A 10,038-nucleotide genomic window follows, 5' to 3' on the forward strand; every position below is an offset into this window, starting at 1 on the left:
TTGATGCCTTTGAATTATGTTGTTTGTAAAAAAAAAAATCATATATACCATAAAATACAAGAAGAAAGAACAAATATATCTTGGGTGAAATATGGCTTGAATGCTCTTTAGAAAGAAGTATGGGAGTGTTTGTCTCACAAAATTCGGACAAGTCTATGGCACAGGACATTATGCTTGCTAACGTCAAAAGTCAGTAGCAAAGAGGTAGATCCAGAAGGGGATGGTTTGCCAGGTTGTTGCTACAGTGAGCTCCAATACGGGAAGTAGTCAGAGGATGGTGCAGAATCAGGCAGTATGTCATTCTGCTGCACATAGGCTAGCTGAGTTTGAAGCAATACTAGGGGATCCAAGAGTTACAGTAACAATATATGTATGATGAAAGAACACTGAAATGTTCATTTTATACATGAGGAAATAGATCAAAGAAGTAAGCACATTTCCAAAGTGCCATGCTTCTTAGTCACTATTGTTATTAGTTGTTTTTGAGTCAATGCCAACACCAGGTGACTTTATGAACAATCAAACAAGGCACTGCACAACCCTGTCCCATCTTCCCAATGAGTTTTATGTTTGATCCCGCTGTTGCAAGCACTGTATCAGTCCCTCTCGGGGAAGATCTTCCCCTTTTTCATGGGAAACAAATATCACCCCCAAATCTAGTGTCTTAAAAACAACCATTTGTATTATTAACTGCCTGCTCTTAGGGTTCATAATTTGGGAAGCCTCTATTGGTCTTGTCACGTGTCACACATGTGGCTGCAGTCAAATTGGTGGTATGCCAAGGTGGAATGGTTTAAAATGACCTCACTTATGTGTTTTATGGCTGCTGGTGGTTTGGGGCTAAGTCACATGTCTCCATGACTTCAACAGGCTATCTTAAACTTTTTTTCTTAATGCACACAATTCAAAAAGGCAGGCTACCCTGTACAAATGCCTTAGGAAATTCTGCTCTGCTATATTTGCTTTTGTCACTATGGCTTGAAAAAAAGTCACAGGACAAAAATCTAAAATAAAGGTCAGAAGCTGCACAAGGGTGTAAATACAGAAACTACTAGTAGAACAATTTCTACTGAAACCATCATTCATTTAAAGCGTGGTCAGTCCAGGATCCAAATTCAGGTAATTCTGATACTGTAACAGTTCATTTCCTGGTATGTAGTGAGAGAGGCGCCCACCTTTTTACTAAAGTTGCAGAATTCAAATCAGGAGAAATAGCTGTATGGCTTGGCAATAATGAAAACCTATCTTGATACATTTCTAGTATTTACCCAAAGACTGGTAGCCCCCAAGTTGCAAACAAATATATTCCTAAGTGTGTTTTAATTTGAATTTGTTGATAAATTGGAAGAGATGTTTTGTTAGGCCTGGTTCTCTAGAGAAGTAAAACCAGTGTCACTTGTATGTGGATGTATACCTACAGAGATTTGTATCTAGAAGGTGCTCTCATCGTGTAGAAGTGGGTACATACAGTCGGCTTCAGGTCCATGGGTCAAACGTAAGCTAGAGCTTCTCCTGAGTTGTGTGGTTGCAGTAGCTTACAAATGGGAAGCAGGAAGATGAAGCAGGAAGACCAAAAATTGGTGGATGCAAAGCTGAATAAATCTGATGTCAGCCATATGAATCCAAGGTCAGCCGTCCACTGACAGCTCCTAGGATTGGCTGGCCAGGTAACTAGGGTGACAAACAAGATGCAGGATACAGATATGGAAGCAATGAGGCAGTTTCTGCAAAGTGTCAATCTATTCCAAGAGTAGGTCACATCCGGCTGAAACCTCCCTGAATTGTACCAAAGAGAAAGTCTTATACCATATTCTTCCCACAACTGCTTGCCTGCTTCACAGAAGATCCCACTATGGAGTTGACCACACGATGTTAAATCATATCGTTGGTAAATCCTGGTCCAGTCAAGTTGACATGAAACCTCTCACTGATGCCCACATCTCTAGTTTAGCCAGCATTCAGGAGAAGGAGCCTTGGTAGCACAGTGGATTAAGTGTTGACCTGCTAAGAAACAGGTCAGAAGATCAAATTCACCAGCCCCTCCTCAGGAGAATAACGAATCTGTCTGTTCCCATAAACAGACAGCAACCCTAAAGGTCCGTTCCACTCTGTCCAGGAATCAAGTGAATGCAATGTTTGATTTGGTTAGTGCAAGGAGACCCACTGGCATAGGACTTAACTGCTCGTTAGTTGGACTCGTCATCCACTCTGCTGGATAAAGATGGAATCGTGTGTTTCCATGAAGACATGCAGCCTTGGAAACTACAGGGTTACCAGGTAGCGAGGAGCCAGAATTGACTAGATGACAATGAGAGGTTTTGTTTTTGTTTTCTGTGCAAGAAAAGGCTAGAAGTCTTTTCAATTACTTAAAATCTGCACATGCAGCAAGTGAAGGTGATCCCGATGAATAATTTGTTGCAAGCAGTGATTTCAGTCATTTCAAAAAGAGGGAAATTTACATAAATTAAAGGGCAAGGATGAGCTGTCTGTAAATTGGACATTCATAATCTCAGGTCTTACTGTAGTTTTAATATCTCTTGCATTCATTAGCTTTTGCCATGGCAACCAACAGCTCAAACATCTCAGTGGCTTACAGTTATTGTAGTTCTCAGCCTATTTTTTGCTCAGAGATGGTGTAAGAGGTCAATTTACATTTTAAACCTTCACAGTCTCTTTTCGCCCATGCTGACAAAATAATTCTCTCAAAATCTTCTGGGGCATCACATTATCTGTTTTATTCTACTCAGCTCCCTCTCCAGAGACTACACACAACACCCATAATTATTTTCCTGGCTTTCCTTACTCTCTAGAACTCTGTTCTCTAACATGATAGCCACTGGTCACATATGGCTATTAGGCACTTGAGATATAGCTGGTCAGAAGTGAAATGTGCTATAAATGTAAAACATGCATCTGATGTAGTACACTAAGTTAAAAAAATGGAAAAATATAATTAACAATTTTACATTGATTACATATGGAAAAGTAATAATTTGTGGTGTTTTGATTAAATAAAATACATCAACATTAACATAAATACTCAAATAAAATCTACATAATTTTATTTTTTTAAATATGATTACTAGAAAATTTTACATTATATATGAGGAAACTTCAAAAATTCTATGCCATAATCAAACTAAAAGATATAATGCAGTTTTTCATTTTGTTTTGTTTTATCATGGGAGAACGTGAGTGCAGTCCCCCACTACCACAAATTACACAGTCGAGTTTCCCACATTTGGGGAAATCGCAGGGGTCAGGCACACCTGCAGTGCAATGGATGAGCCTTGCCCTGGGAAATCCACCTTCGTGATCATGGTGTCTCCCCTGCCAGGTAAGTGTTATAATGGATTTTTTTCCTGGAAATTTTTGAAGTCCCTTCATACCTAGTTTCTAAGATTTTTCTGATAGACAATATTGTTCTGTGATAATTTTGGTTACCTTCAACTTAACAGTTCAACTTAACAGTCAGCAGGAGTGACCCTGTCTTTTCTCTCAGGTATTTTGTCCATCTATAAAGATTGGCAGGGTCCAACTTAATCCAGCGAGTGACTGGAGCAAAGTGTGGATGGCCACACTTTTGATTGATTCTTTATCATGGCACTGTCACCTTTTGAGAATAATTTACTGATAGAAGATAAGAATGTTCACCTCTTTCAGCACCCCAAAATCCTAGAGTCTCATGAATATCGATTTCTATTCCCTTCTTTCTCTTTAGAAAAAGGCCAATTATTCATATAATATTTACCATATGTACTCGAGTATAAGCCAACCAGAATAACAGCCACGGCACATAATTTTACAGCAAAAACTGCATTAAAAATATGGTGTAAAACTCAGTTTATACACAAGTATATACGGTAATCAGATTTAGCTATTAAGCATCAATTTATCCTATGAAAATGCTGCTCAGTATTTCTTTACCCAAAGTCATAAGGTTATTAAATACATTTCTGCTTCCAATATTTTGTACTTAAACATTTTACTAAATGTTTTGCCAGTGCAATAAACAGACCAGCCTTTCTCTTGCATCTTTTGTCAACAAGCCTACTGCCCATCTCCAACCTCTAGTTTTGTGTGTTAGTGCTCTTTTTTTATCACACTAATTTTGGCATGAATTGCTTTGCTAGGCTATCTTTACAATCTGATATCTTAGTGGTTTATAAAAAGTACTTAACTTTTTGCTCATGCAACATGAAAGAAATGGGTTGATTATGGCTGCATTCCACTCTCATTGGCATGACTAAGTCCATTTGGGTCCCATGATTTATTTTATTCTGGAATCCAGTCTGAAGGAGCAGTGTTTAATTGGAAATGCCACTCTTTCAAGATGGAGGGCATGAACAAAAGAAGCCTAGAGTCCAGTGATGCATATACATTTACAGATTTTATGTTGTTTTTGTTATTCCTGTTAGATGGTTTTGAGTCAGGCTCTGAGTGGCCCCATGTATTACAGAGGAGAACTGTGCCATAGGATTTTCTTGCCTGTCACCGTACTAGAAGCATATCACCAGGGCACTTCTTCTACAGTAGCATGGGGTGGATGGTAATGGCCAACTTTTAGTTTAGTGGTTGAACCCATAGCATTTGGACTACCGAAGGGACTCATTGCATGGGAGAAGGATAAGGCTGTCTGTTCTTGTAAAGATTTCAAGTTTCAGAAACCCTGAATAACAGTTCTAATCTGTTCTTCAAGGTTGCTATGAGTTAGAATCAACCAGATGAAATGAGTTCGGTTTAAGCACCTTAAAGTTGATATTATATTTACCAGCATTGGCAAACTCAAAACCAGTATATATAGAGAAACAAAGGGATGCCTTAATATTTAAGGATCTATAATGTAAACTAAATAATTTCTACTTCAGAGTTATCTCCTGTCAATGTATTCTTATATCTAGCCAACTTTTCATTCACAAACATATTCCCTGGTCAAGTTGATATTTTCATTTATCAGACATAGGCCTAGGAGTAATTTATCACCATGCAAAAATAAAATGAAGGGGATTTGTTTCCATAACCATTTTTTATAAAGTGCACTACAGACTGTGAAGCTATTTCCATAAAAATAATACATTTATATACAATGGCAGTTGAAGAGATCTATGTACATATATTTATTTATAAAGTATTATGGGAGCAGATGGACATTGGGCCTCCACTCAAGTACTCCCTCAATCCAAGAACAATTTGTTCCACTAACATGGCACTTTGTAATGTTCACCATCCCTGACATGATCTCTGAAGATAAAATGGGTGTATAAGTAAATGTGGTGAAGAAGGTGATGGTGCTCAGCTATCAAAAGATATAGCGTCTGGGGTCTTAAAGGCTTGAGGTTAAACAAGCAACCATCTAGCTGAGAAGCAAAAAAGCCCACATGGAAGAAGCACACCAGCCTGTGTGATCATGAGGTGTCAATGGGATCAGGTATCAGATATCAAAGACCCAAAACAAAACAAACAAAAAGCATATCAATGGAAATGAGGGGGAGAACAGAGTGGATACCTAAAGCCCATCAGGAGTCAATTGGACACCCCCTGTCAGAATGGCCACAAAGAAGAGAAGAGTCACTCAGGGTGTAGTATAGCACTGATGAAACACACAACCCTCCTCTAGTTCTTTAATGCTCCCCCACCCCACTATGATGACCCCAAATTGTATCTTAGAAAAGTGGCTAGACCAGAACATGTACACGAGTACAGATAATAGCTCACAACACAGGGAATCCAGAACAGATAAGCCCCTCAGGATGAATAAGGGAAGCAGCAATACTAGGAGGGTAAGGGGGGAGGGTTGTGGTAAGAGGAAATCAATCACAATGATTGACATATGGCCTCTATCCCAGGGGAACAGACAGCAGACAAGTGGGTGAAATGAGATAGCAGTCAGTGTAAGATATGAAAAAAAGAAGAAGAATTTATAAATTATCAAAGGGGAGGGACAGGGTGGGAAACTGGGGAAAAACTGAGGAGCTGATGCCAGGGATTTAAGTAGAAAGAAAATGTTTTGAAAAAGATGGCACAATGAATAAATGTATGGGTTGTGATAAGAACTACAACAACCCCCAATCAAAAAAAAATGTGCGTCAAGTATGTTTTCAGCATTGGTGCTCTCAGCAATGAAGGATTGAATCTCCTGTAAGACTGAAAGTTTCTCTCTGGTAAAACATTTATTGCTTTGCCTTTTGCCTGTATGTTGCTAATTTTAATTTTATGTCCGGGCTTTGAACATATCCAACTAACATAGACTTTTCATTATAACGGTTTACTTTCTCTCTCTCTCTGATACCTACTTTTAAAGTAAAACCCACCTCAATTTGAACTCTGTCTAAAAATCTGAACCTCAGAAAATTCAAGGAAATTCTAGCAATCTAAAAATAAGATGACTGCTCCTAAAAAAAAAAAAAATCAATGTTTTCCTTTCTTTTGTGTTCCTGACAAAATACAATGTAATGTCTTTTCTAGAAATAACTTCAGGCTTTTAACACTTCATGCAATTTACTTTATGACTGCCTACTTGAAATAACCTAATACAAGATTGTTATGTGGCATACAATACCATTTGGTATTCAAATAAAACTTAAATCCTAATTTTAAGGCTATGAAAGGTCAAAACATATTCATCTCTACTAAAAGAAGGCTATTTTAATGAATATTAAATCTGTGAACTTTAAAGTGCTGATAAACCTTGAGCCAAATGACCCTTCTCTATGTTGTTGGTATGAGCTAATTCTGATTTATACCATTCCATATGACAGAAGAAATATCCCACAGTATTCTTTGTATTTTTATCTTTATAGAAGTATGTCACCAGGTCTTCCTGCATGAAGCTTCTGTGTGAATTTGAACCACCAACCTTTTGGTGAGGAGCAAAGTCCTTAACAGTTATATACTACCAGGACCTCTATAGCCCTTATATATTTAAATTAAAAATCTAAGGTTCAGGAAATTCAGTTATTTCATACCCCAAAATACATATAGCCATCATTTAATTAGTCTTTACTCAATGCCAGGAAGCTATTTTATATATTATTTAGATGAATCAAGGCATTTAAATTTCAAACAAATTTAATAACTTCATGCTTCATAAATTATAAAATTAATCCAAATGTATCTGGAAATGGAACTTATTTGGGAGGACTAATGTGAATAACCAATCTTCTATCACCTAGAAAGCTCTATTAACTTCTTAAGGCATATTGTGCTTTTCTTTGTAATTCTTCCACGGCATGATTTCAACTCTCCTGTGAGGTTCTCTGCGTTAACCTCTAGCTCTTTTATGAGTTCTTTGACTTTATTTACTGCTTTATTAGACCTGTAATTAATCTCTATGATTAGTCATTTTTCACAGCATCATTTATTCAATAAGCCCTCTATCCCTCTATGAATTTAGTGTGTCAACTTTTTAACGTAGCATTCTTTTATATAGCACACTAATCAAATGTATCCTGGACTTTTCCATTTAATTAGCACCTGATACAAACTGCTTTAATTATCATGAATTTTTAACATAGTTTAAATTCTGGTGTTACTATCTTTCCCTATGCTTCCTTCTTAGTTATTTATCTTCTTCCAAATATTTTCTGCACATTCTTCCAAACAAACAAGAGTAAATCAATTAAATTAGAATCACCACTGATCTTAAATTACAAATAATGGTAGGACAAATAAATGTGAAATATTACATTTTCTTTGAAGGAACAGAGCACTGATTTTTTTTCCTGGCTTACAGAAAGTTGTGACCTCCGCCCCCCCCCCCATTGTCTATTGTTTCAATGCATCTCATTCCAGGTGTCCCTCTTTTGCACTGACGCTCCCCTTTACCAAGCATGCTATCTTGTTCCAGAGACCAGTCTCTCCTAACAGCATGTCCAACGTAGGTGAGACATGTCATCCTCACTTCTAAAGAGCATTCTGGCTGTACTTCTTCACAGACAGATCTGTTTGTTCACCTGGCAGTCCACGGTATTTCAATGTTATTCAAAAGCACCCAAACGCAAAAGCATCTGATTAGATTCTAAAGAGTACCTGATCCTGCACGTCAGTCTCCTCCCCAGTCTAGGAGCCCACTGCTCTTCCAGTATAGATGCTGCAGCCTCTGATCACCTGCCACCATGCCCCTCACACAGTAAGGTTATTCCTTTTGGTCTCGGTCCTGTTGCCTCTGGGGCTTCTGCTGCTTTCACTGATGCTGCCCCTTCACACGGGGATCTCTCTCATGCTCCACTGGTGGCTCTTCTTTCGTGAGGAATGTAGAATTCCCTGTTAGTGTTCCTGAAATCATGCCCTTTTACCCAGTGGTGTGACCAGTCTCTAAGTGAGAATTTATTTGCATGGTCCCACCAAGTCACTCTGTGGGAGCTACAAAGGTGATGGATAGAAGATCCACGCCATGTCATTTCACTTCACCACCACCATGAACTGCCAGCATTCCTAGCAAACTTCTCTGGGAAGTAGAGCCATACTATGTTTAGAAGCAATGATGGTGAGACTTCATCTGCTATGTACTGGACATGTCATTAAGGAGAACCAGTCCTTGGAGAAAGACAATACGCTTGAGACGCTGGAAAGCAGCAAGCAAGAGGAAGATGCGCAATGAAATGGACTGGCATATGGGGCTGTGACAATGGGTTCTCACAGCAGTGATGTGAGCAGGATTCAGCACTGGAGAATGTTTGATTTTATTACAAGGTCTCTCTAGAAGTTGAAACCATTCTGAGGGCATCAAATGACAGCAACAGCATTGAGATTAAATATCATCTTTTTCCTTTTTGTAAATTAAAAACTTTAAAAATGGTTTTCCATTCCCTTGTTTGCAATTATTTTACTACTATTAAAAATGGCATTTACTGAAAGCATGTTAATTGGCCATGTTTATTTTTTATGATTTACATTCAGATGTCTTCAGACTATATTCACTAACAAGATGTTTATTTTGCTCATATTTTCTCTTTGTGAGAAAGATAGCCGATTCATCTTCTTTAATTGCACATATGTGACATGCAGTGTTCTCAGGTTGCAAGTTGCCTTTCAACTATGGTTTCGATATATTATTACAATATGAGATTTTAATGAGATAAATACTTTAAAATAGCTTCCTTGACCTGGGATCAACAGCACGTCTACTTGCCATCTGCTAACCTTAGGCAACTTAACCTCTTAAAATCTAAAATTCTCATTTGTAAATTAAAATATTAGTGTTTATCCTAGACATTTTTTATTAATAGTGTTAGGTTTATGGGTTGGTTCTTGCTTCTTAACACTGAAAAATTCACATGGCAGAAGAACTTTTGTAAATCCAAGTAACTCTTATGTGAGAAAGGGAAGGTTTATACATTACAGTCTCAAAATGACATGTTCTCTCTGGAAAGTGTGCAGGGCCACGCAGGGAGTTCACGACTGAAGATAGCCACTTCAGAAGAGCACACACACACACACACACACATAATACACGCACATAGGGAAGGAATACCAGAACAGGAGTATTGGTTGAGTTTACACACATGTGTGGTGTAATGTCGCTGGTGTGTGTGGGTCCAGTTTTGGATCACATTGGTGTCTAATGTGTGCCTGATTTTTCTACAACCTCTTTATTGGGGTAGTGGCAGCTGACTTTTGTTTATGGTAGGCATTTGATGGAGACAACCTCACCTTTATCCCATATCTAGCTACCGGTCATTATTTGTTATATTAAAATATAAGAGGCAGTACCCAAACAAAACAATTTTTTTCAAAGTTTTGCAGTTAATTTTTTTTACAAAACTATCTTATCACTTTCAAAGTACTCTCCAGTACACTTAATACATTTATTAAAGCTATGACTCCATTCTTGGAAGCATGTTTCAAACGCATCCGTTTGGGTGGCTGACAGCACCTCCCTCTTTATTGTCTTCATATCTTCTATGTCCTCGAATAGCTGTTCTTTCCTGTCCATCTTCATTTGAGAAAGCCAAGGGAAGTTGCATGGAGCAATGTCAGGGGAGTAAGGTGCATGGAGCGAAAGAGACATTCTCTTTTTTGCCCAAAACTGGTACTCTG

General features: G+C 38.1%; 1 non-coding gene across 1 annotated transcript; it reads right to left on the reverse strand.

The window, feature by feature from the left end:
• Positions 1 to 3,180: 3,180 nt before the first annotated feature.
• On the reverse strand, positions 3,181 to 3,345 carry LOC142447335 (U1 spliceosomal RNA). The gene has a single exon (XR_012784076.1). It is a non-coding gene; the product is annotated as a U1 spliceosomal RNA (small nuclear RNA).
• Positions 3,346 to 10,038: the final 6,693 nt, after the last annotated feature.

This window comes from Tenrec ecaudatus, chromosome 4 (assembly GCF_050624435.1).
Source record: "Tenrec ecaudatus isolate mTenEca1 chromosome 4, mTenEca1.hap1, whole genome shotgun sequence".
In the NCBI taxonomy this organism is placed as follows: Eukaryota; Metazoa; Chordata; class Mammalia; order Afrosoricida; family Tenrecidae; genus Tenrec; species Tenrec ecaudatus.